At 51.0% G+C, this 16305-nt stretch overlaps 1 protein-coding gene across 1 annotated transcript in view; it reads right to left on the reverse strand.

Annotated features, from left to right (window-relative positions):
- Positions 1-7829, reverse strand: part of LOXL2 (lysyl oxidase like 2) — a 138374-nt gene extending 130545 nt beyond the window's left edge. The window contains exon 1 of the mRNA XM_074285580.1: positions 7688-7829. The gene's annotated coding sequence lies outside the window, so the exon portion shown is untranslated. The remainder of the gene's footprint in view (positions 1-7687) is intronic.
- Positions 7830-16305: the final 8476 nt, after the last annotated feature.

Raw genomic sequence — 16305 nt, forward strand, 5'->3', positions numbered from 1 at the left:
GTAGGAGCCACAGGAGCCATTTCATGCGGCCTCTCCTTGAGGGAGAGTTCCTTGTACAGCATCCCAAGCAGTGGGCAGGCAGGCTCTTCCTCTCCTTCCAGAGTGCTCATCCTGAACCCAACCATGCTCGGAGTCTGGGAGATAGGAGACACTGGGCTGCTAGGAGATCCAGAGGCTCATTTACCTTCACGCTCTGGAGGGGCCCACACTCTTCTGGGGGCACTGAAGGATGGGGGGGCTAGACTCAAACAACACACAGAGGGAACCATCTAACTCAGTGGCCCAGACTGTAAACTCTAATTCAGTGCCATGAACTCAAGGTCCTACCCCAACCCTAGGAATTAGTCTAGAATTGGGCTTCTTAATTGGGGGTCTGTGGTTAGATTTCAGGGGGTCCATGAACTTGGGTGGGAATAAAATACCATTTCTAATTTCTCCCATCACTGGTTTTTTGTGTAATAATATATAGATCTTTTATCTTCAAAAGCATTATTTGGAAAGGAGGTTTCTCTAGATTGCCCATGGGTCTGTGACATAAAAAATGATTGAGAAATCCTTGTTTTTCAGGAGTTTTTCTCTTGAACATGCAAAGATTCTTAGGAGAGTATCAAGGGTCCCTTAGGAGAAGGGAAGAATAGTTTGGGAAACAAAGGGGCCTCAAGTTCATTCGGGACCCCAGAGTCTTCCCCAGCAATGCTTGGGATTCCACCATGAGCACCTCACAACACCTTCTCCCCTGCTGATAATCACAAAAAGTGATTAGAGTAGAGCTAAAACTAGAAAATTCTAGTCTATATATAGGTTGTGTTGGGCAGAGCCGGGGCAGGGGCTGGGGGACAGGAAAGTTCAGTGAGAAGAGCTCCAAAGCGGGAGAGGCAGCAGCCCCCCCATCCCGGAAGGTCTCCAAGCAAAGGCTGGTGAATGAATGGTGCTCATTGAGCAGCCCCAGCAGGGGCTCCGGGAGCTGACACAAGGTCTGGGGGCATCCTGGGGGCAAGCAGGAGGCCTTTGGGGGTTATGGTTGGAAGGGGTACTCTCATCCCCTCCCCTACAGACACTTTGACATCCAAAGAGCTGGTCCCTTTGGCCAGGGGTCAGAGAATCCTGCCTGACCCCTGGCTGTTCCCCAGTGAGAGAGGGAGCCTGCCCAGCCCAAGGTTTTCGGCCTCCCAAATGGAGCCTCTGTCAGTCACTGATTCTCAGCTTCTCTCTGGGCCCAAAGGCTCCTGCTGGAATCTGGACAGAACTGTCTCCTGGTGGGTCCAAGGGCCAGCCTGGAACCGGGATGTCAATCACTTGGCTTGCAGGACTCCAGGTTCAGTTATTTTAAAATAACCAACAAGCCCAAAATAGCTCCTTCAAACTCCAAGATAAGAAGCCACCAGTGGGGGGAGAACATGGAACTGGATGAGACCTTGGAGGCCATTGATTCTGGCGGATCAAAGAACTTATTTGTCCTGGGTTCCACAGCCGGTAAATGTCCCAGGCAGGATTTGATCTTGGGTTTTCCTGACTCAGAGGCTCACTCTACATTACCATGTCTCTAGGGGACACTATCGGTGGGACTGAAGCAAAAAGAGTGGAGTCCAAATTCTGTCTTAGCTGTGTTAACTCTGGACAAGTCACTTAAAAAAAAAATCTCTGTCTGCCTCAGTTTCCTCATTATATAATTATATGTACATATATATATATATATATATATATATATACACATACATACATACATACATATCTGTAGAGAGATTTTGTATATTATATATGTATATATATAGACGCATACATATATATATATACACAGACACAGACACACACACACACACACACACACACATATATATATATATATACCATTTAAAGATAGGGTGAACAAATCAGGCAGATTCAGTAAGACTTTAGGGGGCGTGATAGCTGCCCTCAAGCATTAGGAGGGCTAGAGGAAGCCTTCAATGTGTTCTCTTTGGCCCCAGAAGGCAGAACTAGGAAACAAATTTGAGCTCAAGGTCAGAAGAAACTTGCTAACAGTCTGAGCTATTCAGAAGTGGGCTGAGCTCTCTAGGGAAGTGGCAAGTCCCCCATTGCTGGAGGACTTCAAGCAAAGAGCAGACCCCCATTTGTCAGGGGTGTTGCAGAGAGAATCCCTGGTCAGGGATGGCTTGCCATAGACGCTTCAGTGCGACTCCATGAATCTCTCTATAATGCCCCATGTGTCAGTCCGGGCAAGGCAGCCCAGGCCGGAGCCCCATCCGAGGAGGTTTGCTGCCGACGTACCTCAAAGATTCCATTATTCAGCCGTGTTCCACGTGAAAATGCCACAGTGGAAGAACACATTTATGAAATACCGCTGTAGGTCACAGCAGCTGGGGGTTAGAATTAATCTGTAGAGAATTATATTAATTAATCAAATCTCAACCACTTTGAACTTTGACAAGGTTGTCATTGGTCGAGGATCAGAAGGTGAGACAAAACTTCATGCCTTCAGTAGGTTGGGGTGCCCAGCCCAAAGGCTTTCCCATGATTCCTACACTGTTCCAAGCTGCCTGGAAGCCATTGAAACACCAAAGGCAAGGAATGCTATGTGGGGCATAATTCAAATAAAGGAAGAGAGCCAGGGAGGGAAGATGGAAGGAAAGAAGGAAGGAGGGAAAGAAGGATAGAAAAAGGAAGAAGGGAAAAAGGAAGGAAGAAAAGAATGAAAGAAGGAAGGAAGGAAAAGAGAGAGGGAGGAAGGGAGGAAAGAAAAAAGGAGGGAAGGAAGGAAAGAAAGAAAGAAGGAAAAAATGAGGGAGGGAAGGAAGGAAGAAAGAAGGAAGGACAGAAAAAGGAAGGAAGAAAAGAAGGAAAGAAGGAAGGAAGGAAAGGAGGGAGGGAGGAAGGGAGGAAAGAAAAAAGGAGGGAAGGAAGGAAAGAAAGAAAGAAGGAAAAAAGGAGGGAGGGAAGGAAGGAAGAAAGAAGGAAGGACAGAAAAAGGAAGGAAGAAAAGAAGGAAAGAAGGAAGGAAGGAAGGAGGGAGGGAGGAAGGGAGGAAAGAAGGAAGGAAAGGAGGAAGGAAATAAGGAAGAAAGGAGGGAAGGAAGGAGCGAAGGAAGGAAGGAAGGAAGGAAGGAAGGAAGGAAGGAAGGAAGGAAGGAAAGAAGGAAGGAAGGAGGGAGAGAAGGAAGGAAGGAGGGAGAGAAGAAAGGAAAGGAAGGAAGGAGGGAGGAAGGGAGGGAGGAAGGAAGAAAGGAAGGAAGGAAGGAAGGAAGGAAAGAAGGAAGGAAGGAAAGAAGGAAGGAAGGAAGGAAGGAAGGAAGGAAGGAAGGAAGGAAGGAAGGAAGGAAGGAAGGAAGGAAGGAAGGAAGGAAGGAAGGAAGGAAGGAAAGAAGGAAGGAAGGAAGGAGGGAGAGAAGAAAGGAAAGGAAGGAAGGAGGGAGGGAGAGAGGGAGGAAGGAAGAAAGGAAGGAAGGAAGGAAGGAAGGAAGGAAGGAAGGAAGGAAGGAAGGAAGGAAGGAAGGAAGGAAGGAAGGAAGGAAGGAAGGAAGGAAGGGAGGGAGGGAGGGAGGACACTTTAATAGTTTGGAAACTGAGACAGGGATTACTTTTGCACATTTGTCATTTGCACAGGGTCACACAGATAGTCTGCAACCAGATTTGAATTCAGATCAACCCAGTCCAGTCCTGTGGTTTATTTATTTACTTATTTGTTTGTTTAGTTTTAGTTTTAGTTTTTGTTTTTGTTTTTTGGTGTGGAAACTCTCTCTACTGCTTCTGAGCAAGGCCTGCTGCAGAAGGCTGATTCTTGGGGCACTAAGTTAAGGGACATAGGCAGAGTGGGGGGTGGGAAGAAGGCATCTAAGCTGGGAGAGACTGAAGATGAATAACTGGCCCAAGGTCATCCTGTTGGCAACCTGGGTCCGAGGGGGTGTCTGGGCCCAGGTCCCTTAGATCTCCCAGGCTCACTCTCTGCCCTGCCATCCCCAGCAATAACAACAACAATCATCTATTAGGATAAAGGCCCGAGCTCTCTCACCAGGTCATTTGGGGGAGTGAATGACATCATGGAGAAGAACATGCTCTGGAAGCCCAGAAATGTGACTGTTCCCATCATGGGGCCGGAAATGGAACTCCAGACTGCAGTCCAGCCCAGAATCCTGGCCAGTGGGACTTCTGGCCACCGCCACTGGGGCAGCTCCTGAGCCAGAGACGAAGCTGACAGCTGGGTGGAATCAGAACCAAACTGAGCTAAGCCGGCTCTCTGGCAACAAGATTGTTGGGAGCCCTGGGCCGGGTTCGAGTCAAAACCTCTGTTGTAGACTTGGCTAGAGATTTGGAGGGACAGCTGAGTGGTGCAGGGGACTGAGCCCCAGACCTGGAGTCAAGGAGGTCATGAGTTCAAACCTGGCTTCAGATACTTATAAGTTATGTGACTCTGGACAAGTCACACATAACTGTGTGCCTCAGTTTCCTCACTGTAAAATGAACTGAAGAAGGGAATGGCAGACCCCTCTAATATCTTTGCCAAGAAAACCCCAGATGGGGTCATAGAGAGTTGATCAAACATCCGAAACAAAATTGATTTTCTGTAAGTCCCTTCAATTTAATTCAACAAACACTTATTAATCACCTATTAAGTACAAAACAAGAAGCAGTACAGCATAGGAAGAGGATTAGTTTAAGGAGCCAGGCAGACAGCTCTGGAAACTGGTTTTGTGAGTTTGAGCTAATCACTCAAACTCCAAGACCTAGTTTCTTCATTTGTAAAGTGAAGACAATACACCTGTAATCCATCAAACTATATGCCGGTGCTGAAGATATAAGATAAAAAAAAAAATCCAACTATAAGCACTTATTAAGTGCCAACTGTATACTGGGCACTAGGTTAGGTGCTGAAGAAATAAAAGAAAGAATGAAAGTCTCTGCTGTCAAGGAGGTTACATTCTCTCCATCCCCCTGAAAAAAAGCCAGTATGATGGAGGCTTAGCTTTGGAGATTAGACTGTCTGAGTTCCAGTCTTGCTGCTGACACCCTGGCTGTGTCCATTACCCTTTGAGTGTCCCTGGCCACTCTCTAAGACCTATCTGGGCCAAATTTCTGAATGGGCTCAGGGCTGTGGACACAGTTCCTTCCTAAATGAAAGAAGAGCTTGACTCTCCACCATTCACCTAAGCCAGTCCCAGCCATGCTCATCCTGGGTCCAAAACCTGTGCTGCCCCAAGGAATTGTTAGTACCATGTCCCCCAAGAGCTTTCCCAGGGCAAAGTCAAACTCCACCAGGGCTTCTCCAAGCTACAGAAAGCTCATTTCCTTTGAACAATTTCCTCTGCTCTGGAGAACCTGTCTGAGAGGACCAAGTTTTGGCAAAGAAACCGGTGGATGCAGGGTGGCTGGGAACCCCGCCGGCAAAGAGCCTGACATCTCTACAGTAGCACCGTGCCAGGGCAAAGAGGTTTCCACTCCCCTGGGAGACTGAGCTCACAGCGGGGATCTGGTTCTCCCATACGCCAGCCTGCTGATCTTGCTGCACGTATGGAGTCCACAGCCCTGAGCCCATGCAGAAATTTGGTCCAGACCGGTGTCAGTGGCCTGAGACTCTCCAAGAGTGATGGACACAGCCAGGGTGTCGGCAGCCAGCCTGGAACTCAGACAGTCTAATCTCCAAAGCTAAGCCTCTGTCGCCTGCCTCCATCACACCATGACTAGGAGTCATCATCACCTCCTCATCCCTCGGTTTCCTGATCCATAAAGTGGGGATGCTAATATTTGCAGAGGAAATTCTTTGCAAAGTCCCAAATCTCCCAGTCTACAAAGGTTATGATTTAAACTTTGTACCTCCCTCGGAGCCCAGAGAGTAGGAGTTAATAAAAGTTTGATGACCGGCTGAGCAAGCCATACAGAGCTATACAGCCAAATCACTTCGCCTCTCTGAACCTCAGTTTCTTTATCAAATGAGAGGATTGGACTGGATGATCCCCAAGGTTTTTTCTGTATTTAAATCCTAAAAACCCTCTGAACCCACTGACACATTTCAGGCACAAATATTCCCTAATAGTGTATTTATAGGATTTAAATATAGAGATCCCCCCCCAATCCAATCTCCTCACTTCATGGATAAAACTGGGTGACCTGCCCACACAGAGCAAATGACAGAGTCCCTCTAGCAGCTGCTCTCTTTTATAAAACTCATAAAGCCTTTATTAAGTACCTACTGCATACGGGCAGAGCCCTTCACTGAGTATGAGGGGAAATGCCATTTAAATAGTGTCTCAGGGGCGATCGGAATCCAGGTATTTTCTGTCTTCCACTGCCCTGCCGTCTCCCATAGTCAGGATGCCCTCAGAACTAAGGCTGCCTGTTGCCGGGAGCCCCCAAGGAATGGTAATTCCTGTAATTCCTTGGAATTTAGGCACCTTCTCCTCCAGTTTAAGCTGCAGAGGCTCTGAGTGGAGGGCCAGCCAGCCTTCACCCCCAACAAGAAACAGGGCAGGTCCCAGTGAAACAGTCCCAGAATGCCAAAGTACCAAAACAAGAATGGGCTCGGGCACCTAATCCCACGGGAGTCACTGAGCCTCCACTGTTTGTCCTGAGTACTGTTCCGAGTCCAGCTGTGCTATCATGGGAGATACAGGGGTGACCCCCCCACATCAGCTCATGTCTTACTGGGGAGGGGAGAGAGGCGAGGCAGGGAGCGAACCCACAGAGGACACAATAAAAACCAGAATGAATGAGCCTGGCCAGGCAGCTTGGGCTGGAGTCCATCAACCTCCAAGGAGCCGTCCCCAGCAACTAAGGGCCTTTCTTTTACAGATGAGGAAATTGAGTCAGCTCCGGCCAGAGGCAAAGCTGAGACCCTCCCGTGGTCCGATCCTTGCCTCAGTTTCCCCCACAGACCCGGCTTCCCTCTTCTCTTACTTCTGCTATTTTTCTGGGTAGGGTCCAGGAAAGGGATTAATGGTCCAGAGATCAGAGTGTGAGTGTGTGAGTGTGTAAAGTGTGTGTGAGTATGTGTGTGTGGCGTGCGTGCGTGCCGCCCGTGCCAGCCGTCTAGGGCGTGTGCATCTGTGTACACGTGGGACCCTGCGGGGGGGGGGGGGCAGTCCCAGCCCTCCCCACTTCAGTCCTGCGCACCCAGCGGCGGGGAGGGAGCCGGGATCGCATGGCGCTCCCCCGGCAAGTACGGGTTTCACCCCCCCTGCGTCGGCAGCAGCCCCGGCCCTCAAGGAGCTTCCCGGCGAGGGAGCGTCCGCCCACCCGCGGGGAGAAATAGGGACAGTAACCCCAGGGGAGGGGAGCGGCGCCCGCGCGGGGGACGTCAGGAAAGGCTTCCTGGAGGAAGCGGCGCGCGCGCTGAGTCTGGAAGGGAGCCAGGGATGCTCAGTGACCCAAGTGAGGCGGGGGCTCCAGAAGCAAGGTCAGTCTGGGAGAAGGCTCCGGGTCCCTCAGTTTCCTCATCTGTTAAATGAGGGGATTAAAAGAGATGATGCATTCTGCCGTCCCTTCAAGCTCTAAATCTAGTCTAGACGCCTCCTGAAGCCTCAGTTTCCCCCATTTGCAAAAGGAGCACGGTCCTTGGGCCCCCTCCCGCCCAGCCCTGGCATTGTGGGCTTCGAGCCCTCACGCGCCTTCTCCCAACACTTCCCCGCCCGCTGCCCTCTTTCCGGCGCCCCCTGCTGCGCGCCCCCCGGGGTGGGGCTGTGGGGGTCGGGGCACTTACCCGAGGTGCGGACGCGCGCTCCGGCCGCCCCCGGCTCTGCCCCCGCCCGGGCGGGTTGGGGTCTCCCGCGCTCCCCGAAGCGCCCGGGGCCGTAGCTGCGGGCGGCTGCGCTGGGCCAGGGGTCACGGGGGCTGCTGGGGCAGTAGCAGCAGGGTCCGCCGCCGGCTCCGGGAGCTCTGGCCCCTCCGGGAAGCTGCGCCGCCGCCGCCGCCGCCGCCGCCGCCGCTGCCCTGGCTACCCCGGCGCCCGCGCCCTCCGGCTCCTTTTCACTGGCGCCGCCCCGAAAACCCCTCCCCGGACCCACCCCCTTCCCAGCCCAGGCCCGCCGCCCGGCCGCCCAGTCCCGGCCCCCTTTTGTTCTAACTCCTCCGCCGGGCTGCTCCTCCCCGAGCCCCAGCACTGGCCGGCCCGGGGACGGGAAAGGAAGGAAGGGATTGGGGCGCCCCCTCCCCCCCTCCTCCACCCCCAGGGGTCGCGAGCCACCCCCGCTGCTGATAAGAACCCAACTCCCGTCCCCGATGAGACCTCGAGAGTCCCTTCCTCCCCTCCTCTGGAAGGGGGCGCCAGCTGCCCGTCAGCCCTGGAACGGCCCCCTCTCAGCTCTATCTCTCAGCACCCTGAACTCGGGGAGCTCAAGTCTTTGTCACCTGCACAGAAGTCAGTCCCTGACTTAAATGTTTCTTCACGGGTTGATTATCCCCATTTTACAGCTAGGCAAACTGGAACTCAGGCCTGGGAAGTGATGAGGCACACTGGGGCACTTAGAGAGCCAGGGCTCGCAGCCCTGCGGTCCATGGATCCTTCCAATCCTGGCTGAGCACTGCATCTGAAGCCAGAACACCTGGGTTCCCTTTCCACTTTCTAGCCATGTGAATGTTGAGAGCTTGCTCCACTCTCTGAGGCGCTCTGATTCTCCTTATCATCTGCAGGATGAGAAGAGAACTCTGCAATGGTTCTAGCGCTCTTAAGCAAGGTTTTGGGTCGGGACCCTTCCGGACACCGCTGGCAGAATCTTTTCTCACCCAGAAAGCTGCTCTCAGCTCCGGGGTTCTGATTTGGTTTCCGGACAGACCTTTCGGAGGAAACATGTTTCCTCATCCGGGAATGGAAGGGGCGGCCTGGAGGATCTCTAAGGTCCTTTCTAACTCCACATCTAGGATTTTAGTCAATAACAGTTCAATGGATGGAGTTTTCTCCACTGAAATGACAGGGAAAAAAGAGGCTGACCATCCACCTTGTTCCTACATCCAGAAACTCAGCGGACCTTGCCATAGACCATGTTGCTACGCTGTCTCCTTGGTCTGAATGGGAGCTCCTTGAAAGCCAGATCTGTCTGGCTTTTCTGTTTTCCCAGCATTCTGCACAGTGCTTAGCATTGAGCAAGCACCTCATGCTTCCCTCACCAGCCTGCTGCATTCCTTGGGATTTTTCCATCATTCCCCAGGAAGCTCTTCATCCCAGAAGATCACTCCAGTCCTGGTACTCAGACCTCCATCAGCAGCCTTTCCTGGGGCTCCTTCCTGCGATTAGAGGATGGAGAGCTGCCCTTATAATCTCCATTTTAGGAGGCTTCTCAGAACATCTCCCCCATATTATTATTTTATTGTTTTTTTGTATTTTTTTTAGTTTTTTATGCTAATATACCTTTCTTGTTTGTTTTTATTATTATAATACCTTTTTATTGACAAAACATATGCCTGGGTAATTTTTCAACATTGACCCTCACAAAAAACGTCTGTTCCAACTTTTCCCTCCTTCCCCCCACCCCCTCCCCTAAATGGCAGGCAGTCCCATACTTGTTAAACATGTTAAAGTATATCTTAAATGCAATATATGTGTACATATTTATAGTTCTCTTGTTGCACAAGAAAAATCTGATTCAGAAAGAAGGTAAAAATAATGAGAAGAAAAACAAAAATGTAAGCAAACAACTACAGAATGAGTGCAAATGCTATGTTGTATCTCCCCCATATTCTTATCCTTTCTCCCTTTCCTATGTGGTCTTTCTCTATTAAAATATGAGCTTCTTAAGGGAAAGAACTGAATTTTGCCTCTTTGTGTCCTGGGAAGTGGGTACATAGTAGGTGCTTAATAAATGTTTGTTAACTGCCTAATATTATTTCATCCCTTTATCTGTGCATTTATTCACAGTTGCCCTTCAATTTAGCAGGAAGATTCCATTCGAACGTCCCAAAGACTGGTGACGGGCATTTATTAATGATTTGAATGTATTCATCAAATCTGCAAAGGGCACAAAGTTGCCAGATTCACTAGGTAGCAGACCCAGAATTCAAGGCATCAGATGATTAGTCAGATCTAGTAAGATGAGATTTGATAAGAATTAGGGTCAAGTCATACAATTAGGGTCAAAAACTAAATCAAAATTCACAAGTGCGAGATGGAGGAAGTCTGACTAAAGCATGGTTTTTGATGGATTTTTGTGGCCTGCCTGGGGAATGGGAGCCAATGGCAGCTGGGCAAGTGAAGACAGGCTTAGAATGTGTTGAAGCAGGCAGAGAGTCCGGAGAGGAGGCATTGCTGATCACTCTATCCTCTGCCATGATCAGGACTATGGTGGCGGGGACATCTTAGACAAGTTGGGCAAGCTGGAGAGTGTCCCAAAGGGAAGATCCAGGCTGACAAGGGCTCGGAGCCCCTACCAGCTGCATGAGGATAAGGTGAAGGACACGGGGATATTTAAGCCAGCAAGAGAAGGATTGGAAGAAACACGATCGCTGTCTCTGGATGGCTGTTCCTTGGAAGGTCTCAGATCCAGAAGGGCTCGAGCTGTTGAGAGGCAGATCTGGGCCCGGAGTCAGGAAAAACTTCCTAATGACTCAAACCGTCCAGAAGTGGAAAGGTCATCTTAGAAAAACAACAAGAAGCGGGGTGGCAAGTGATTAGAGGGCTGGGAGTTCAAAACCGGCCTCACATACGCACTGACGGGTGATCTTGGGCAAGTCATTTAATCTCTCTGCGTCTCAATTTCTTCATCTAGGAAATGGGGCTTATAATGGCGCTTCTTTCAGGGCCTTTTTGAAGCTCAAAGTAGATAGCACATGTAAAATGTTTTGTCACCTTTCAGCACTATAGCCATGTTTATTATTAGCGGACTCTTCCTCATGGAGAAGCTGAAGAAAAGGACGGACCACCGCTTAGCAAATAAGTTGCTGGAGACTGGATCAGCTGTCTCTGAGGTTTTGTAACCAGATTCTGTGATCCCAGCCGTGCTGCTCCCCTGCTCAAGAGCCTTCAGTGTCTCCCTAGTGCCTCCCAACGAAAGTGTCTATTTCTCTGCTCAGCCTTTAAGACCCTGCACCATCGGACACAACCCAACTTTTTGTTTTCAGACTTATCTGTTCTAAGCTTGATTCCCATCCGGCTTCGTTCCCTCACCCCCCTCAGTGAATGAGCATTTACGGAGCACTGACTACCCTGGGCGCCGTGCTGTGCACTTCCGCCTGCGGTGTCAAGGCTACCACATCTCTTTCCCAAAGTCTGGAATGCATCCCTGCAAAATTCCTGCTCTGGAAGCCTGAATAAAGGCTACTGCTCCCGGGAGCCCTTGGTCCTCCCTAAGGCGGGTTCTATGATTGCCCCCATTTTCACAAGGAGAAAACAGAGGCTCTAAGAGACCCCCCCACACACACACACACACAGAGCTAAGTGTCGAGTCTCTCGGACTGTTAAGTCCGGAGCTCTTTCCCCCGCTTTGTAAACCTCCCGAAAAGCTGGTGGCGGAGGCTGGGAGCCGCGTGGGACAATCCCAACTAGACCGCACTTTTCCGCCAGAGAGTCGGCTTTGGGCCTGCCGCCACCTGGTGGCCATCACCGCCACCTGCACGGCTCCGTCCCGTTCCTCTGGAAAGATGCTGGGCCCGGACATCATCCTCCATCACCTTTTACGGGGGAGACAACCGAGGCTTGGGAAGGGCCGCCACGTCCCTCGGGGGTGTTCAAGCCGGCTTCTAACCCGATTTCTCCATCCAGGGATCAGCCACTTAATTTTGTCAGCAGTAGGAAAGGGTCCAGATCCTCTGGCCTGGGGGCCCTTCCATGAAACAACCCTGCGGGGTCTCCTCAGCCCAGGACCCCCCGCCCAGCTTCCCGGGCTCCCCAGGAGGACGGCAGCTAACGGCGCTTTGTTAACAGCCGCTGTTCCAGCCTTGGAGGCTGCGGTGCCTCCCCTTCGTGAGTGTCTTTTCCTACAGAGACACCGCCAGGCGCTTCCTCCGCCCTCCCATCCCACTAGGAGGACCAGAGGGTCAAACGCAGCCTTCTGACTAGAAGAGAGCTGGGAGGACTTGGGTCCAATCTCCTCATTATACAGATGGGGAAACTGAGGCATGGGGAAATTAAATGACTTGCCTAGAGTCACACTGCTAGAAAGTGTGCATTGGATAGCTGGTGAGTTTGCTGCCACCTGTGAAAACTCTGATTCTTTCCACTGGCTTGCCTTGGTAAACAGAAACAAAGATTTCTATGCTACGGGAAAATAGAGGGTGGCTGTAAACTCAGCGCTGTAGACACGGGTAAGTGACTCCCTCACCTCAGAGCTCACTTGGAGGCAGCTCAATCAGGGGGGCTTCTCCCCTGAAATCCAGCTTCTTGGTAGCCATTGTTTCTGCAGTCAGGGCCCACCCGGAGCAAGTCTCTTCTCTGTAATAGTCCTCGTATCCCTGAACTGAATGTGGGCTCCTTTCTATCCCTCCTGCCAACTCATGCTGAGCCTTCTCTTCTCAAGGCTAAACAACATTGACTCTGTCAGCTGATCCTCCTAAGGCGCGGATCATCCTGGGTGCCCTCCATCCGGCCATTCTGCAGCTTATCCAAGTTTTCCCTAAACCGTGTTCTGCCCTGAACCCATTATACAGATGAGGTCTGATGAGGACAGACAGGCTCTCTCTCTCTCCATGTTTCTCTCCAGAGCTCCAGCCCGCACCACATCTGCCTGTGGACCTCCCCAGTTACAGTCATCTCAAACTCATCCTCTGCAAAGGGCAATCCGTGGTTGCTCTCCCTCACCCCATCCTCTCACAAACTGCTCTATTTCTTCTGAGGACTCATTCTTCAGCCACCCAAGTTCCCAGCTTTGGAGCCATGCCCGGCTCTCCCTCACGCCTCACTGCCAGTTGCCAAGTCTTGTGAGTTCTCCAGCACCGTCTCTCTACTCTCAGAGCCACGTCATCTCGGTTCAGAGCCTGGTCACCTTTTGCCCGGTCTCTCTTAACAGCCTCCTGCTTCCTGTCTTCCTCTCAACAACTGCCAAAATGGCCTCCCTAAAGCCCCAGTCTGGCCCCATTGCTCTGACTCAGGAATTGTCAGGAGCTCCTTATTACCTCTAGGACAAAATGAAACTTGTTGGGCTGGATACTCAAACCTGAATGTGCTGACGAGGTTTTAGCCAACTTTTCCAAAATCTTGCCTTCTATTCCCCACAGGACATGTTGTATTCCTCCCTGACCGGGCTACTTAATTTTGGGTGGACTTGGCCTCCCATGCTCCCCTTTCCTCTCCCAGGAGGTGTTCTGTGGCTGAAAGTCACCCCCTCGCCATCCGTGTATCCTTGAATCCCTGGGCTTCTTCAAGTCTCAACCAAGCAGCTGCCTTCTATGGGGGGGTTGCCAATGTTTTGTGGACTCTGTGCCCCTTGGCTTTTAGCTAACCTTCCTCTATTTCCTATTCGATATAAGAAGAAATAAATTCTAGAGTTAACCATGTGCATTGATAGAAGTAAGTATAAAATAAGAAAACTAATTTTCACATGGAAATGGTTTTGTATGTGACATTTTCCCCACCAAAACACTTCATTTTGGAGTATTTTGAGGTAATACGGTTATTTTGTAACTTATATTCCTCACACCCCCTTGACAAACTTCTCTTGATCTCTAGGGATATGCACCCAAGAGTAGGAACTCCGATCCTAAAAGAAACTTTCTCTTATCTCTTTAATTGAATGCACTCTCTCAAATAATTGCATACATGTCTCTAGGTATACAAACTATACATTCTAGGAGCCGATCAGTAAGCATTTATTAAGTACCTACTGTCTGCCGGCACAGTGTAGGCACTTGCCAGTTAGATGTTTGTTGGGTTGGCTGAGATGGTCAAGGAAGGCTTGTTGGGGAAATGGTCTGCTAATGGGTCTTGAAGATGGATGTAACCTTAATAGGGACCAGAGATGAAAGGACTGTAGATTCATAATGAGAAGGGACCTCGGAGGCCATTCGGTCCGATCAGGGGCAGCCCTGCCAATGGCCCTGGCTGGAGTACACCCCCAAGCATGCCCGGAGCTGGATTCTTCCAATGCCACGCTGGCCCTGACTCTCTCCGGTGCCCCGTGTGTGCTGGCTGATGCAATCGTTCCCTGGCTCTCCATGTTGGGGAAGGGAGGAGGGAGAAGTTGATGGGGAGGGAGGCAGCAAAGACTGATCTCTGGGCAAGGGAGAATGACTCACTCAACAAGACTTAAAAAGTGGGATTCCACCTCTAGTGCTCTCCCCCGGCCTTCCTTCCTCTCCTTCCTCTCTCTTCTCTCTGTCTTATTCCTTTACTTCTCTGGAACCCGCAGCATGTCCCTTGTTCTAGCTGGGACTCCACTCCCCTGCACCCTGCAGCTATGGGAGCTGGAAGAAATCCACGCCCTAGGGAAGCCCTGCACCCTTCGGGCTGCTTCTTTGGCCCTTGTGCTTCTCCCTCTGAGCGTGGGAGAAAGCCTGAAGCTGGGAAGCAGCCAGGGTGGGCGCTCCTGCCGCTTTTGACCGTTGTTGGTCCCTCATTCTCATTCTCAGAGAGGACCAAGGGTGCCAGGAGCGGGACGGCCTTGCCAGGGGGTTGGACTGATGGCCACTGAAGGGACAGGAGCTTACTCTCTGGCTGACGGAAGGTGTGGACATTGAGGAAGCCGGTTGGATAATGGGGCACCGGGGGAGGGAGGACCGCTAATTCAGCATTTTGACCTCAGAGGGCATAGCTTATCTTTCTGTGCTTCAAGCATCAACCTCCTTGGGAAGTCACAGCTTCTCGTCCAAATCATCACCAGTCTGCGTTTGTGTGTCTGTTGTGTGAAGGAAATAAATAGCTGCCCCATGCCCAGCCTGCCCAATACGCTGGAAGTGACCTCCCTTTTGGAGGAGACCTCAGATGTGAGTCCCACCTGAGCTTTACGCAGCTCTTCCCTGCTGTGACTGTGAGGGGACAAGAGAAAAAGGCCGAGCCCTTTCTGGGGAGGGAGAACCGAGCCCTGCCCAGGAACATGGAGGCAGAGCTAGGGGCTTCTTTGGAGCAAGAAGGCAAGTGTCCTTCTCTCTCCCACCTTTGCCCAGCAGCCATTTTGTCTTGTGACCTCAGGTGAGGGAGTTAGACTCCTCGGGGCTAACAAGAAACAAGGGAATGGTGGAATTGGGATTCCGACCCAAGGCCTCAGACTCCAGAATAATCCTCCATCACCCTGGGGGCTGGGGGTGCAGGGGGCGGTGTGACCAGCCAAAAAGGGGCACCCCCGTTAGCAGAAGATCTCAGGGAAATGATAGGAATTGGTGAAGATCCTGAAAAGCTGGGAATGGGAAGTTCTACTGGCTTCAAGGTTCCGCTAAGGGCCAGCTCTGACCCCTATATTAGGCAGCCGGGTCCCTCAATCATTCTTATATCATTGGGAGAAGAGAAGGAAGCGAGCAGAGACATTCTGCCAACAGCTGCAGGAAGAAAGGAAAAGAAAATTTAAAAAGCAGGCATTGGTCGGCCCGTGGGGCCAGACACCTTGGTCCTGCCAGGTCTGGCTACCTTCCCCCAAAGGAAGGGCCTGATCCAGATGGGATTCAGCAGAGTATTGGGGGAGGGGAATGGCAGAGATAGAGAGAGATGGAGAAAGAAATTAATGGGGGAGGATGAAGAGGGAGAGATGAAAAAAGGGGGATGAGGGAGAGAGGCTGAGCATTATGTGTATCTGTGTATGTGAGAGAGACAGAGACAGAAACACAGAGAGAGGCACACACATACACACAGAGACGGAAACAGAGCTAGAGAGGGAGAGGGAGAAGCAGAGACAGACAGAAAGAGGTGAGGGGAAACAGAGACATAGACAGAGAAAGTGGGGAGAGACAGAGGGAAAGACAAAGAGAGACAAGGAGAGACAGAGATAGACATGGAGACACACAGAAAGAGGCAAAAACAGAAACAGAGAGACAGAGACAAAAAGAGACATTCAGAGAGAGACAGAGACAGAAACAGGACAGAAAGGGAGAGACAGAGATAGGGATAGAAACAGAGACAGAGATAAGAGAGAAAGAGACATACACAGAGAGACAGAGACAGATAGAGATAAAGAAAAAGATAAAGATAGAGAGCCAGAGTCAGAGAGACAAACAGAAACAGAAATAGAGACAGAGAGGCAGAGACAGAGAGACAGAGACAAAAACAGAGACAGGGAAATAGAAACAGAGTCAGAGACAGAGAGACAGAAAAAGAGACAGAGACAGACAGAGCCGGAGATGGGAAGCTGGTCCAGACAACAACAGAAGCTTTTTCTCAGAGGCTGATGGAAGGCCAGCCGAGGCCGGTATGTGGCTGCCTCCGCCATCCCTGCCAGCCACTGACCCAGTGAAAGCAGCAACAATCCT

The sequence above is a fragment of the Sminthopsis crassicaudata genome, chromosome 2, assembly GCF_048593235.1.
Source record: "Sminthopsis crassicaudata isolate SCR6 chromosome 2, ASM4859323v1, whole genome shotgun sequence".
Taxonomy (NCBI): Eukaryota; Metazoa; Chordata; class Mammalia; order Dasyuromorphia; family Dasyuridae; genus Sminthopsis; species Sminthopsis crassicaudata.